We start from the raw sequence: 16,566 nt of genomic DNA, 5'->3' as shown, positions 1-16,566 counted from the left end.
GTAGGCTGAGATTTAATCTAGGTCTGCTCAACTCAGTCTCCGTCTCCCTGGGTCCACCCCACCGTGTCTGCCCTCAAGCATCGTGGGCAGGGCCACACCATAATACTCAGAGTAAGCTGTTGGCCTGTTTGGTGCACATCTTGGCTCCCTCCAAAGACAGTCTGAGAAGCACACAAGGAGGATGGAAACCGTCATCCATCAGCAAAGAGCTTTGTCAAAGCAGGGTGTGAACATGGCACAAGGTGAAGCCTAACTGAAGTTCTCTAATTCCCCTAGCCCAGTGACGGCGAGCCTTTTAGAGACGAGTGCCCAAACTGCAACCCAAAACCCACTTAGTTATCGCAAAGCGCCAACACTGCAGTTAAACCTGAACACTGAGGTTTTAGTTTAGAAAAAACAGCTCATACATTAACATCTTTTGCCTGAAAAGAAATACAAATAACATGTGTGCCATGGGTTCTGCACCAGTGCCCTGGACATACAGGCAGCTCTCAAGATCCCGCCAGGCCCCTGTCAGCTCACGTGGACCAGGAGGTATGAGCAGTGACCAGCAAGCCCTGGTGTGCACGCAGAGAGAAAGCTGGCCGGCTGGTCATAGGCCGAGTTACCTGCCTGCCAGGCTGTGTGAGGGAAGACCATGGAGCGGGGGCCAGTAACTGTGACCTTCACACTGACCCCACTCACCACGGAGGCTTAGAATTTGACCAGACAAGTTCACAGCTTATCCTAAATGGGATCCTGGGAGAAGGTGACAGGGCCTTTCAGACTCTGTGTGTGTGTCTGTGTGTGTGTGTGTGTGTGTGTACACGTGTGTGTGTATCTGTAGCCCTTAGTGAGAACAGTTGAGTGTTTTCCAAGTACCAAGACACACATCTCACAGCAGTCCTTGGGGTACCGTCATTGAGCCTTCTTAAAGATAAGTAAATATGGTGTTGAGAGGTTACGTAACTTGTCCAAGACCACACAGCTGATAGTTGGACTCAAACTTAAGCAGTTGGACCCAAATTCTCATTTTCAACTGTACTGTTCGTGACTGTAGCACGTAAGTCCCCATGCTAGATAAAAGCCCTAATAGCATTATCAAGACACATGGGATCACAGTGGAAGGAGTGATTCAGCTGGACTTGGGAGGAGGGATGGGGAAACTCACGAAAGGTGGTGACATTTGAGCCAGGCTCAAAGAATGAGTAGGGCTGCGTGGGTGGGAAGAACAAAACCAGCGAGGCAAGTTGTGCTTGGGCAGATGTACTGTCCAACAGAGTGAAATAATAACCAGCTCTGGCCAGAGAGGAGGCGCAGGGGCCCTGTGTGTCTGCTCCCTCCCTCTGGATGTCCCTGTGCCGGTACAGACGGCTCATCACGCTCCTGAGGCCTCCGCTTGCCAGCTCTGTTTCGGTCACGGGAGTCACATCTGGGGCAACAGTGCAGCCGCCTGCCTGAGGACAACTTGCACCGACCTGGTGGTCTGGGCTTGAACCACCTTCTCTTCTTCCCCATGTATTCATGACTTCAGTCTGTCTGAGCCTGGCTGTGTGTTCATGTAAAGGAATAGAGCTCATAAATAAGGGAGGAGGCGAAAGTAGGTTTTAGTAATGAGGCTCCTGCTTAATCGCACCAGCAAGCTGAGTAAAGAGCATTAAGTGTGTATCGGATCGTTGCATTCCCGTGTTTCCCGTGCTGCTGTGGACACTGGAACTCTCTGGAGAGTGGAGCTGTGTGCCGCCAGGCAAGAGGAGGGCCTGTGGCGGGGGACACAGGCCTCGGTGGTCATGCACCTCCTGCCATCGGAAGGCCCCCGAGAGGCGGCCCCTCTGAGTGGCGCCTGGAGACTCGGAGACCCGTGGAGTCTGCGTGAGAAGCAGTCTCGGGCTGGCCTCACCTCTCAGTGCACGTGACTCGGCCAGCACCCCGTGCACATTCCACACGCCCTTTGATTTTTTTCCAAGGTCACTGTTTCTTGAGAGTTTTGTTTATCATTAGCTTCACTGTGATAAACTGTGGTGAGATATAGGTCCTTCGTGGGGCTTTTTCCTTCTTAGTTTAAAGAATTCTTTAAATGGCTGAGTTAGCCTGGATGAGACATTGCGGACTGCATCAGCAGATGCAGCGCTGGGCCTGGTCACCTCCAAATAAGGCATGCCGCAGGTGCTCCGGCCCGCCAGGGCTCGAGCTGTGCAGGGAATCAGCCACTGTGCATTAGAAAGCAATCCGTCAGCCAGAGTAGTGGGCCCTCATGTTATTGTAGGCCAACCTTTCAATTTACGTGGCACACACAAGGTTTCTCACGTGAACTTCTGGGGGGTTCATGGGGAGTAACAGGGCGGGTGGCCAGCACGCTGGGAGTCCTAGAGCTCAGTGCTGGCCCCATGATCAAGGGCTTGGGGTCATTCAGCAGTTCAGCCCCCAGCCGTGCCACTTACTGCTGCATAACCTTGAGCAAGGGTCTCAGTTTCTCTACCCGTCCCAGGGATTTGTTACAGTGTCTCCCTCGAGAGGTTGCTCTGAGAATGCAGTGAGACAAGGCAGACAAAGCCATCAGCACAGTGCTGGTCACGTGGAAGTCACTTCATAAATGGCAATGTTACCATTACTTCCTGAGCTTTTCATCTCGGCCCAGAGCTCTGTAGCCTTCAATACCTTCAGTAGTGCCAGAGGGAAGGTGAATCTTGGGTGATGAAGCCCCTAACCAGAAGGTGCCTGGAGGTCAGCCATCCCAGCAGCCTGCAAACCAGGGCTCTGTGGCCAAATCCTGCCTGTGGCCTGCTTTTGTAAGTGCAGTTTTATGGGGACCACTTGCCCTGTCCATTTATATATTGGAGGGCAGAATTGAACACCCACAAAGCCTAAAGTGTTTACCATCTGACCTTTACTGCAAGTTTGTGGAGCCCTGATCTCATCCGTGAAGGTTTACCCTGGAGCACATGAAGATGCCAGAGGAAAGTGATGCGCAAAGATGCACCACTGAGCTTTTGATGAGCTGGCTCCTGAACCCCAGGACAGTGCCCTCATGAGGACATTGTCTTCTGGTTAGGACAGGAAAGGTCACCCAGAGGACAGGGAGTGGCTTGTGGCTCTTGTGTGTGGAACACCATCGTGAATGTGCTCACTACCCAGCAGATACAGCGACTGTGCTGTGGAGGAAACCCTTCTTAGAAGGGAAGGATCAGTGTCAGGGTGAGGCAGAGCCACGCCACCTCCATCACTGCGCCAGGTAGTGTGGTCCCAGCCCTGTGTTTAGCTTCCCCAGCCAGTCCCCGTGGGCGAGCTGTGACTACAGCTGGCCCCTCCAGCCTGTGGTGGGCCTGGGTGAGTATGTCATGGTGACCAGGTATGAACTTTCCTGAGTGACAGAGATGATTTCCATAGGATTTCTTGCCCCCGGCTTCTCCCATACTGATTGCCTTGAAACTTTTCACTTCCTTCCGGTTCTTATTTGAAGCACTTCATTGAATCCGCCCACCCACCTGCGCAAGGTAGAAAACTACAGATATGTGTCTATTGCTTATTTTCCTTCAGAACGTCTTGTGTAGGTTGAAGTGCAGCCTTCATCACATCATCTCCGGTGTGTCCTATTAAAGTGTGTATTCATCCGTGGGAAAGTCTGCTCAGCACACAGACGTTGCGTCTGTCCTGGACAGAGGCCTGGCCTCTCATGTGCACTACTGGGTCCCCAAACCCTGGAACTGGGTCTAGAAGAAATGTGCTGAGTATTTGGTAAAGTAGAATTCAAGATGTGAATCGTTACTTACTTAAGTGGCCAAGTTAACTAGATTGCCCTGCAGCCAGGAGAAGCCAGTCTGGACAAAAGGGCCGCCAGACAGACCCGGAAATGGTGATCTTGGGACTTCAGATGGGGATGGATCTCCGTAAGAGACACCCGCAAGTGAGCAAGTCCCTGATTGCTAATGTCTGTCCATACTTCCCTGCCCCGTGTGCACAGTGAGCTCTGCTTCTTGCCAGATATGTAAAGAGGCCTCTTGTGGCCGCTTCTCTCCCAGCACCCTGAAAGCTCCCTTTTCCGGGAAGGCCTGTCGGGTCAGGTTTTGCCCTGGGTGCACATTGCTTCCAGGTGGCAGTGTCGCTGGTGGGATGTGGCTTTGTTGCCTCTGCTGATGGAGGAAGAGCCGGCTTGGGACCTGCTGTGCTGGTGGAGGACGGATGAACGGTGGCAGAACAGAGCCACTAGCTCTTGGGGTGCTTCTGACCGAGTGAGGTGCTCTCCTGATTCAGAGTGGACTGTGCTCATGCAGTGTGGGCCTCAAGGGGCACCTGCAGCGGGGGCTCTGCCTCATCTCAGATGGTTAGACAGCCACCACCTGCAAGCCTTGCAGTCGAGATGAGGTGACCAGCTCCCCCACCTGGGCCCGAGTCTGGTGTCGCACTCCGAGGCCCTTCCGTGAGTGCCTGCGGCACATGCACAGTGGCGATCGGAGCTCCGCCCGTGGAAACTGGCGAGGCTGAGGGGCGGAAGCAGACAGCAGGCGAGTGCAGGCTGTGGGACGGAGACTGTGGGTGAGCAGAGCTGGCTGCACTGCATTTGGACCTAGAGGAAGCCCGGTGTGCTGGTGCAGGGCAGCGTCCCAAGCAGGGGGCAGCACGTGTCTGAGTGTGCATAGAGTGTGCCTGCCGTGTCAGGGGACACCCAGGAGGACCCTGGGGCTGAGCAGGAGAGATTCCAGACCAGGGGGCCCTTGCTGGTCATGCAAAGGACACTGACTTTCCCTCCCTGCTAGGGGGGAAGCCAAATCTGGGCTACACACACAACAGGAGGATGAAGGATTTGTTTGTTTGGGGGCCACATATGGAACCCCAGCATATTGTGCATGTCGAGAGAAAGCACACTTTGCCATGCCCCAGCCCCAGTGTGTGGATTAAATCAGGCCTTTCTGAGTCACACAAGGTTCAGGTTCTCGAGCCCAAAGGAAATTGATCCGCTTCTGGGGCTGGGAATTGAGAGGTGGTGCTGGCTTCAGGCGCTGCTGGACCATGTCTTTCTTGCAGGCTCAGGGGACTGTCTCTCTTCTCTTCCATCTGCACTCTCTGAATTGGCTCCACCCTCAGCAGGCTTTCTCTGCCTACCACCGTTGGCAGCTCTGACCTGCAAAGAGCCATAATCTCACTCCTAAGAGTTCTGAGGACTTGAGCAAGTCATTAAGCTTCTGTTACTCCATCTCAGCAAGTCTCTGGGTGGGTTTGAAAGCAATTTAGGTGACCAGTCTCGTGTGCAGAAATTGTGCCTCCCCCTGGACAGCGTCTGTGCCCTCTGGGAGTGTCCATTATAGTCTGGGAGATGGGAACACACTTGTTCCACAGGACGAGGAGAAAGTGCCCTTTGGAAGATGGAGAGACTCAACCCTAGACAGCAGAGCTCCCTGGGAGTGGCGTGGAGCCCATTTGTGGGCTCAGGAGGCACCATGCGGCCTCAGGGCAGTTGTAACTTTTCTCCCTTCAGAGCCTGGGTCTTGGCCACAGGAACGGCCGGCTGTGGTTCACTGTGTACTCAGAGTCTCTCTCTCGCCTGTGCCCTGAGATCCCTTGACACGTTGATAGATGCCACTGTCTCCCATCCACGGTACTTAACACAGCTGCCGTTCATTTTTCTTGGATTCTTTATTTTACTTTATGGAAGGGGAAAGATGGTCAGAGTTTAAAGGTAATAAGTCATGATGACAAAATTTAATAAATTGGCAAATCAGAGGAGTTTGTTTAAATTTCAGCCTTAAATTACGGCTTTATAAGAGGAACCAAAAAGAGAATTTCCCTGAAGAGTTAAATTCTCAATTCATTGCATTTCCGTCGCTGGCCACAGTGTAGTGCGTTGTCATGTTTCTGTAGTCCAGTACTGTCGGAGTCACTTCCTGGGAGAGTTCACTGGGATAAGAAGATTTGCCGAATTTCACAGCATGGGATGCCGGGAGGGGCAGGACTGTGATCTAAAGAGGGACTAGGCCTTCCAGCTGCAGTTGACCACTGGGTTCACCTCTTTCTTCTTTGATGTGAATGGTGATTGATCTGCGGTCCGAGAATCACCATTTCTTGACTGCTGGAGAGGTTGACCTCTTTGCCCATATGTGGCAGGCTTTTAATTATTAGCTTGCAACTTGCTGGATGCGTGGGTGTCTTGCTTCCTCACGCCGGTTGCACATTAATTAACTCCCTGCTTCTTTCTGATTGAAAACTTAATGGGGAAGGGAGACAGTTTCCTTTTAGAAGTTGACTGGCAAGTTTTTGGTTTTGTATTGTTTTGTTTTGCATTGTTTTTGCCTATTTGCCATTCACCTGTTACTGAATGCTTTCCTTGAAATGCATAATGGAGATTAAAGAGGAGTTAGATAACACCGGATTTCAGCTAAGACAGATCATTAGTAAGAAGTTAGCAGGAATGACTCAGAAAAATTAACTGATGTTAAGTGAATTACTTCTAATGGGTATTTTAATTTTCATCAGGTAAGATGGTGGGCTGCCTTTTTTTTTAAGAGGTATTATGTGCTCGACTTTCTACTGCAAAAGTTTTCAGTGAAAAGTTCCAGTTACATAAAGGAGGGTTGGGTTTTAAAGTTTTACAGACAGGGGTGTGGGATGTGGCCAGCTTGGGAAGACTGTCAGTTTTCCTGACCCTCTCAGGAAGGAAGGGCGCACTTCTCAGGAGTGACAAGCTGGTGAAGACCAGTCAGACCCACAGTTCCTGTGAACTCAGAATGGCTTCACACAGCCACTTGGGCTGCAGGCCCATTAGAAAATGAAATGTCATGCCGTAACTCCTAATTAAATTAATTTTCTTCGTTAAGAATCAATTGAAGTCGTCAGCCCCATGGTGTTCTGCACAAGAGAGACCATCTCATGTGAAGTTTTAATATTTCAGTGCATTGTGGGAGAAACTTTATGGGGGAAAAGTTAATTTTCTCATATATCATGGTTACGGCCCGGTTCAGTTGGGGCCTTCAGTGCTTCGTTCTTTCACTCTCCATTTGGAAACACTGTCTTATCAAGTAAGGGAAGGAACTTTTTGCCTTGCTTCTAATTGCTGCAGAAATTTTGCATAACTAAACAGTGGATTGAAAAGAATCCACCTACAGTTAAAGCCTGATTCAGTGAGATGCAAGAGGTTTTGTGGGATACAAGACAAAAAGATTGCAAAATAAAGTGTCTTTATCCCCTAAGAATAATAGTCATTTTAGAGTGCTAGTTACTCTTTTAAGATCAGAATCTTAAAAGATTAAAGGCAATCTTCAGGCTATGAATAGATGGAAAGGGAATATAAATAGAAAGGTGCCACTTTAAAAAAAAAAAAACCTCACTTGTATCTTTTGTGTACATTAAAATGCATGCATAGTAATAGTTGCAATTATCAAACTGTATTTTAGGAGCTTTCTGTTCATAAGAAGGGAAAATGAAAAATGATATAGATAATTGAAATGTGTCGGCAGCTCAGGCAGCCTGCCTTGCTGGGGAAGGTGTGTTAGCCGCCGAGCAAGCAGGAAGCCTAGATTCTAGGTGAAGCTCTGCCTGTGGTTGCTTCGCTCAGGTCATGTGACCTTTGGGGTTCAGGAGTTGCATCTGCAAAATAAGATGCTCAAATAGGTGATCCCAAAAATGCGGCTTCTACAAATCTGACTTCAGACCGAACCATTAAGGTGTGTGTTGTTAGAGCCCCAGTGTGGTCACATTGCTGGGTCCCGGGCTGGGTCCTGTGCCTGGATCATGCCGCTCTTTCCTTGGAAGTCCTTGCTGTGCTGCAGAGAGCTGAGCACTCTGTGAGGAATGATGTAAATAAGAGGAAGACAGAGAGATGGCACAGGAGAGGAAAGCCTTGGGCCGTGGGCCGAGCCAGACTCTTTAAAAGTACCTTCATCGATCGTCCTTACACATCTCCTTGGGGGTCCTCCGCGTGCGACCTCCAGACCAGCAGCCTAGGCTTAACTTCATCTGGGAATTCCTCAGAAATGCAGTGTTTCTGAGCCACTCAAAAGCCAAAACTCGGTTGAGGCCAAGTGGTCTGTGTTTAACAAGCCTTCCGGGTGATTCTGTTGTACATTAACATTTTAGGAACAGTGATCTAACTGAACCCAGACACAGGCTTATCAAGTGGAGAGGCTAGATGAAAAAGAGCAGAGCGATTTTACTGTTGCCCCAGACTGTAGGAGAGTGTGGGGTGGGGCCGTGTTATCCGAGAGATTGCTGAAGCCCAAAGCTGGTTGTAACAGCATCACCCACACCCCTCGGACCATGTTTTGCAATGACAGCCATGGCCGTGAGGTCCATCAAGGAGAGATGTGCACAGGAGGAATCTCATTCTTTAATGACATTTGGGACAGCCCCAAACAATAGGAAGAGTCTCAGTGACTGTCACTTAAGAGAAAACCCAAGTTTTGCAGAAATAACTGGGTTACTGGCAATTGAGAACTCATGCTTATTTAGTTGCCTGATCCCGTACCCCTGGGTTCTTTTAAACCTAAGGATTCTGGGACCAAATTTGGATTGCAAACCCTGGATTGTCAGCTGGAGAATGCTTAACCGCCACTTACACTGAGTTTAAATCTTGCTCAGGAAAGGGTTCGTTGATACCAAAAGGAGGCTCTCCCCCTAAGCCTCCCTGGATGTGAATGATTGGCCTACTCGGGAGTACTCTTACTGCCTCGTCAAAGGCCTGAGCTTCTCAATGCAACCTCCCTAAGTCGACCAGAGACACATCCCCTCTTCCGGCTTCTCCTTTGCCTTCAAGATCTCCCACTGGTGTGAGGTCGGACTCTTGATTCCAAACAGAAGAGCAGTCTGCGTGTAGAGATGAGCTTCTGAGTACTTTGAGTGCTGTGTCCGGAAGGAGAAAGATGCTTGACCCAGAGCCCTCTGAGCAGGGTGGCTTCCCTGAGGTGGCTTCTGTCCTTCCTCACTCACCGTCCAACCCTTTGGTTGTGAAACAGTGTAAGACATTAGAATTTTTGGCAGGACATTTGGGGGGATTTGAGTTGAACTTTCTCCTTTCTTCTAAAGCAAGCTTTGGAAAATTGAAAAAAAATCCAGTATTATCTCTCTAATAGACAACTTTTCTCTTAGGAAGCTTGGCTTGAAATTGTCCTATGCTTAACATCTCTTACTACTAATAGTTTGCCCCATTGATGCCGACTGACCAAATAACTTAATTCCACATTCTTCAGGCTGGATATCAACATTATATGAGACATCTTTGATTACAAAGGTAAGTTATGCATAGAGATCAAACCTTGACAGCACAATCGGAAGGGTTCAGGGTAGATTCTTATGTTTGGAATCATTGATTTATGCGCAACCTCAGTATAACGATGATGCCTAGCTTTTGGCTGTGAGCCAGTTGGTCCGAGTGTTTGAATGCTGTACCAGGCAGCGTGACTTCGCAGGCATGGCAGCAAGGACGAGAAGTGCGACCTTGTCCCTCCTGCATCTTGGTGAGCAAGTAAACCTAGGTCGGGTGCAGGTGTCGTTTGTAGAAGGCACGTGTGAATGTAGCCATGCTCCTCTCCCTTATCCATGGCACCCTGAGACCACACACACACACACACACACACACACACACACACAGAGTTCACTTTTTGTCCCCTAAGTTTATCAGTTTTTCCTTTAATTGCCATCACTTGGAGGCCAGCCCATGTCCTCTAAATCCAGCATAATTGGGTGTCAGCCCTAGCCAGGGATGCGTCCTTCTAGATAGGACTTGGTAACTAACCCGGCATCTCCAGGTGAGAGACTGAGTACAGGGTAAGTGATGTACTGGCCCCTCCCCCAGCTCACACATCTTGTCTCTGCCCTGAAGATGACAGGGCACAAACAGGCCCTGCAGACGGGAGTGTGCCGAGCTGGTGTTTCGCCTCTGGAATCGAGAGTCTGGGATTCCTAGCTTTGATTACGAGTGGCAGCACAAATATTTCTCTGAGCCCAGTGGAACAGCATGAGGACGGCAGCTCTGTCAGCCGGGGGCTGAGTCCGGCGCTCATCGCCTGCAGGAGGCAGGAGGCTGAGCCTGCTGGTGGGCCCTGCCAGGATGGCCACTTCTGTGTCGCTTGTCTTTCGTTGGCTGTGACCCAGGACCACGTCCAGCAGGTGGCGGGTCTTCCCTGAAACGCTTAACTTCCTCTCTTTCATACCTGGGCTGCCATAAGTTAGAACACTAACATGTGAGCAGAAGCAGATGCTGGGATGAAAGAACACAGAGCACAGAGCGGTCACACACCGATCGAGAGGCGCAGAGATAGTTCTAAGGCGCAGTTTCCCGGGCATCCGCACAGGGCCACAGCTGTGTATTTCCTGGAGAAGGAGGACCTAGTCCTCCTGGGTCCTATGCAGTATCAGAGCCTCTTATTTCTGGTCCTCAGTTTACTGGTGTGTGAGATGAGGTGGTTAAATGTGACACCTACCAACGTCTGCTTTCTTAATCACAACAGGAGTAGCTGATGTTGGCACACCTCACTGGACGTCGGGGACTCTGTTAAAGGCTTCGTGTGTTATGGCCTCTGATTTTCAGAATGCTATTCTCTGTTCCCATTTTACACTGAAAGGCTCAGAGAGGTTGAATCATTCCCCCAAGGCCAGAGAGCTAACGAGAGGTGGAGCTGAGGCTTCTGCTCAGGTGTATTTCGTGGTCTCAAAAAACCAATAGCATATTGCAAAGTAGGATTTCTCCTCTCTCTCTCCCTCTCTCCCTCTCCCTCTCTCTCTCTCCCCCCTCTCCCTCTCTCTCTCCCTCTCTCTCTCCCTCTCTCTCTCTCCCTCTCTCTCTCCCTCTCCCTCTCTCCCTCTCCCTCTCCCTCTCCTCTCTCTCTCTCCCCCCTCCCTCCCTCTCCCTCTCCCTCTCCCTCTCCCTCTCCCTCTCTCTCTCCCCCCTCTCCCTCTCTCTCTCCCTCTCTCTCTCCCTCTCTCTGTCTCTTTCTCTCCCTCCCTCTCCCTCTCTCTCTCTCCCTCCCCCCTCTCTCCCTCCCCCCTCTCTCCCTCCCCCCCCCCCCTCCTCCCTCCCTCTCTCTCTCTCTCTCTCTCTCTCTCTCTCTCTCTCTCTCTCTTTGTGGTCCTGGGAATCGAAACCCAGGGCTTTTGCTTTGAGGTACATCCCCAGTCCTTTTTTAAATTTTTTATTTTAAAACAGGATCTCACTAAGTTGCTGAGTTGCCTAGACTGGGCTTGAACTTGTGATCCTCCTGCTTCAGCCTCCCAGAGGGCTGATAGTATTGTAAGCATGCCCACCACACCCAGCTCAAAGTAGAGCTTCTGAGCTGATTCTGAGCCATGCTTCTAGCAGGGCCATTTTGTTCCTGAAGGAACTTTAGAAGTCCCTGGTGCCCTTTTGGCTGTGAGGACGGAGAACGGCTTCTAGTGCATCTGGTGGGTGGAGTTTGAAAGCCACACTGTACAGTAGGGTGTCCAGGCATGAGGTGGAGGCAAGAAGTGCATCCTTAGTCGCCTCTGTCCTTGTACAAAATCACAGAATAGGTGCACAAACCAAGATGACCACAGCATCCCTAGTGCCGGAGCCTCGGGGCCACACCATCATGTATGACAGTCCCTGGAGCAGTCGCCAGCGACAAGAACTGCTGAGCACAGATTGTCTGTAGGGCCAAGGAGGGGGCCTGCCCCAGGCGGGGGCCTGCCCCAGGCGTGCCTAGAAGTGGGAGACTCCTGGGCACTCCCTGCTCACTGCTGCTACAGACAAGCAGAAGGGGTCTGTCCTCATGGATGGCATCTCTGGCTTTTTGAACATTTGCACCTCGTGGTCTGACCCTTTCATTACTTTGTTCCGTTTTTGAGGCACAGGTTTTGGTGTGAAACAGACCTGAATCCAAATCCCTGCTGTATCACTTTCTGTTATTCTTTGGGGCTGCCACTTAAACTTCAGCCGTTTGTTTCTCCTCCTGCAGGTGGAGGTAAGCATTTCCTATCTTGGAGTGACTGGGCCATAGCTGTGCCATTAATTGGACGGCCTTCTCTCAGTGGTGCTTCTCTTTCCTTTTACAAACCTTGAGTCAGATACCCTTCTCCTACATCAGCCTGGCACGATTTCAGCTCTGCTGTTAATGCTGGCAGGGCCAGACTGTCATGAGCAGGTTTCACTTAGTGTCTTTCACACCTGGGGTCTGGAGGAGGGACATGTGCCTTCACCAAAGCAGCTGTAGAGTGATGAAGGCCCCTGTGAGAGTGGAAGGAGGGTAGAAGCAAAGGAATTCAGGAATCTTGGCCCCCGGCCAAGGCGTCCACTGAAGAGGACTCAGGGTTGACCAGTTTTATTGTAGAATAATTTGTCGCTCTATAATGTAAATGGAAAATTAACTCATGTAACCAAATCAAAGGATCTCTGTGATTCTTTGTGGAACCCACCACTCAGACAAGCTGATGACTTATGCATTTTCTTTTTAAAGACCTTTTTCTGGGGTATTCGGACTGGGAAAGAATCCAAGTTGAAGAAAGAAGGGGAGTTGTCAGGTGAAGGAATTTTCTTCCCGGAGAGACTCCTAAGGACAACAGGCAGCTGGATTTGCTGCACCCAGTGCAAGTACCTTACGCTGAAAAGCAAGACTCATTAAGTATGCCGTTTTTCTTCTCTAAGAAGATCATTATCGTCATATGCACATTATTTATTTATCCAGGTCATCACAGGGGTGGGAAGAAGAGAAAAGCAGACTGAAGAGGGAAGAAGGCTCAGATAAGACTTGGGATCCTGCAAGCTGCTTGCACAAAGGGGAAAAGATGATTAGAAGGCGTGGCTGATGTCCAGAGCTTTCCACGGAGCCCTTGGGCTCATCTGAGCAAAGTGCTGCATAGGGAGCAGTCACCCCGCAAGGTCTCATTCGTGGGTGTGAGGTGTATAACGGGAACTCCATGTATGGATGGACTGTTGGCCTTTTTATTTGAGGAAGTGCTTGGATTCCCAGTGAGGAAAGAAAGCAGACTTTTCCTGCTTTGGCCGGTGCTGCAGGGCTCCTGGAGCAGCCTCCACACACAGCCCTGCCAGGCATACAGAAGGACGTGGCTTGTGCAGCTGGGGCCAAGAAAACACAGCCTCTGAGAGGGTCACGGTCATGCTCATGCTCGGGTGACACAGTCAAGGCCAGATCGAGGGCTGGAGCTCCACCCCTGAGTTCCAGACCAAGCTTCACCGGGTGGAGGTGGCTGGGATGTGACAGCCTTCTCTGTCCCCTGTGGAGCTGAAGAATGGCAGATGATGGATGAGGAGACGGGCGTGTGTACCTCTGTCACTTGCGCAGAGGCAGTGCAGGAGGAAGTGAGCCTGCGGTACCGCAAGGAGGCACCGGCATGGGCATGTTCTTCCGAGGGCAGATGAGGGGGTGCTGTGCGACCCTGGGAGAAATGTGAAGTGGGTCCTGAGAGGAGTAGGTGGTGTCCCGTCCGATGGAGGAGGCAACTTCCTGCCCCTGCTGTGGGGATTAGAGCTTCCCTGTAGGTAAAAATTCCCACAGGGCTTTTCATGACCCTTGAATTCCTTCTGGAGAATCTGCATCTAATCAGAAAGGGACTCTCAGAACCTCTCCGGGTTTACGATTTCCCAAATGCCCCCAGTCTGAAGTAAATCTGTGCCAATGCAGGAGACTTTGGGACGCTATTTCCTGGGTTTCCTCACAGTATTTTAGGTCACCCTAGACATACTTGAGGTGGGGGTGGGGAGCCGCATGATATGACGTTCTGTGGGTGCTGAAATGCACAGACAGGCACACGTATATATACAGTCATATGTACAAGGATGATCAAATATTCGGCGAAAGTGTACATTTTTATAAACTATTACAGTAAAAGAAACATTGCCATTGATGCCCCCCTCAGTTCTCCCTCTCTTCAGACACCCTTATCCCATCGTTCTTGCCCCCTTCTGAAGCAGTTCTGGGAGCCCTGTTTCTCAAGGGTCTTTATGGGATGTCCTCAAAAAGATGCAGTGAATGCTGCTGCCGAGCACCATCCAGTGGAAAGGCAGCTTGTAAAAACATGGCACTGTGTCCTCACCAGATCTAGCACTGTGAGACTTCTGGGTTTTCCCTAAAGTCAGAATGACATGAAAGGCAAATATTTTTAATCGGTTCAGGACATTGAGGCAGCTAGGACAGCACAATGAAAGACTCACAAGAGAGGACTTTGGACCTGCTCCAGAAAATGGCAAGAATGATGGGATAATTGTGTTCAAAGGAAATGGAGGTGGGTATGTTGAGGGGGATCAACAGCAATGTGTCTTTCACTAAAATAAAATTTTAAAAAATTTAAACATTCACTGTGTTTACAACACGTTTTTTCTTACGTACATGCGTATGTCGTGCGCGCATGTTTGTGTCACTCTAAGTGGTAAATAAGAAAACCACGCAGGACAGCCCGCCCTGGCGCAGCCCTGTGTTTTGCAGTGAGGAAATGAGCACATTGCCAGCACAGAGCAGGGAGAGCGGGGTGGACCAGGGAAGGAACAAGAGGGGTCCTTTTCCTAACTACTTAGCTGCGCACCTCCAAGAGGAGGCTTTTGCACAATACACACAGGGGATGTGCCTTAACAGCTGTCCTCGTGAAACACACAGCTCCCCAGGGTGATGGGTGCACAGGCCTCCGAGGAGCGCGTCGCAGCTGAGCATGATATGGACAGAATGCTTTGTGAAGGTGCTAGCGATCACCCTCGTCACCTTGTTAAGAAAATGGTTCTGAAGAACAGAGAGGGTGAGTAACTTGCCCAATATCCCACAGACAGCAGGAGCCACAGCCCAGGATCAGGCAGAGACATCTTGATTCCAATACCAGGGCTGATTCCAGGATAGCAGGACTTCCTTCCAAACAAAGATAAGTTAGGGGACCTCTATACTAGCTATTTATAAGTGTTAAGGAATATTAAGATTAAAGGAACAAAGGCAGAATCCAGGACACCATCTAAGAGATACAAGTACCATAGCTGCGGTTCTTACTCCTTTTCTCCATCAGGCTCCTATCTGATGACTTCCACAGATGTAACAGTCTCCCTGTCCTGTGATCGCCTCTGCCTAAACCGCAAAACAAGATGCTACGTGGAAATAAATTGCGGCCGTGTTTGTCATTGTCCTAACCGAGAATACATCATCAACTGTGGCAGTTGTGGGCATAAACAAGACAGGCTGTGTGGGTCACGGGCCCACGTCTCAGTCATTCATTCACCCCGTTTTTATCAAGGGACCGCTATAGGCCAGGCATTTTTAGGGACTCCAGGAATAGAAGGCTGAGTGAACCTGACTGAATGCTAGCGCCACAGTGAGGCCATGGAACGACACGGATAAGTAAACCGTAGTGCTCAGCATCGACTTTCAGAATGGTAGACCCTTCAATCAGCAAAGCAGTCATTCGCTGGAAATTATACCAATATGTGTCTTAAAAGCAGCATTTAGGGTTGATCGGTTGATGGGGCAGCCCTGGAGGAAGCATCTCTTTTAGACCCAGCTGTGGTGTGAGACTCAGGGAAAGCTTCCAGCAGGTAGATGCCGCTCTGCCATCGTGGAGGCCCCTCCAAGCTGGGGCAAAAGCCCTCATAGGCACCTCCATGCAGCCCCACCAGGAGGAGCACCAGGAAGATACCCAGACACTGGGGTCAGCTTCACCAAATCCTCCAGCAAATGTTGAGGAGCGGGAAGGCCAGCTCTGCAAAGGAGAAGTCCTCGTGTGAAGATATGGCAGAAAGTGCCAGCCCTCACTGTGACGGGGGACAGAAGTTGTGGTTCCTCCCAGAGGTGCCGATAAGAAGGGAAAGAACAAAGCGCCCAGTGCTCCCGTATGGCCGTCATCTGCCTCTGGGCCCTGCGCAGTTCTCAGAAGTAACCGAGGCCTGTTTATGAGCATTCTTCACAAAGACTGGGTGAGCTTTGATCCACAGAGTTGGCCCAAGATAAGCAACCATGCGAACAGAAAGCAGCTGAGCTGAAGGAGAAATGTGAGGAGAGCATCGCTGCATACTGTGGCGAGGGCCGTGAAGAAGCAGGAAAGTGGGCCCTGTGCCAGGAGGCTCCAAGAAGGATGAACCAGAAGATGTGGAGGAGGAGGAGGAGGAGGAGGGGGAGGAGGGGGAGGAGGGGGAGGAGGGGGAGGAGGAGGAGGAGGAGGAAAGACAATGCCGAATGCCGACCGTCCCGCGACGCTGTGCATGGAGTGAGTGTGTTCGGACAATTATTTTGCTAAAAATATGAATTCAAGAGCATTTCTTCATTGGCTCCATATAAAAACTGTACAGATTTTTGTAGAGCCAATAAAATTCTTTGTAGAGGAAATATTTTTCCAAATATACTGGCTGTAGCTTTGTAAGGAGCTACTACATACAGTGCTTAAAGCTTCTTTGTGAGTGTTCTAAATATTTAAAGTTCCTTCCATTTCTTGGGTGTGATGGCACACCCAACACGTAGGGATTCATAGCAACAGCAAATTTGGGGTGTTTGTTTTTCTTTTTAAAGTACTGGGGATTGAGCCCAGGGCCTTTGTCCCCACTCCCTTTTAAGACAAGGTCTTACTAAGTTGTTTGCCCAAGGTGGGCTTGACCTTGTGGTCCTCCTGACTCAGCTTCCCAAATTCTGGGTTTTTCAGGTGTTGCATTTTGTAATTTTC

General features: G+C 50.3%; 1 protein-coding gene across 5 annotated transcripts in view; it reads left to right on the top strand.

The window, feature by feature from the left end:
• Prickle2 (prickle planar cell polarity protein 2) overlaps window positions 1-16,566 on the top strand; it is a 287,253-nt gene that overhangs the window by 165,740 nt on the left and 104,947 nt on the right. The gene's annotated exons all lie outside the window — the stretch shown is intronic.

This window comes from Heterocephalus glaber, unplaced genomic scaffold, assembly GCF_053883595.1.
Source record: "Heterocephalus glaber isolate CG9 unplaced genomic scaffold, H.glaber_assembly_v1.0 deba00001472, whole genome shotgun sequence".
NCBI classification, from domain to species: Eukaryota; Metazoa; Chordata; class Mammalia; order Rodentia; family Bathyergidae; genus Heterocephalus; species Heterocephalus glaber.
Note: the sequence above shows the minus strand (reverse complement) of the source record. Positions and strands in the feature narration are given on the sequence as shown.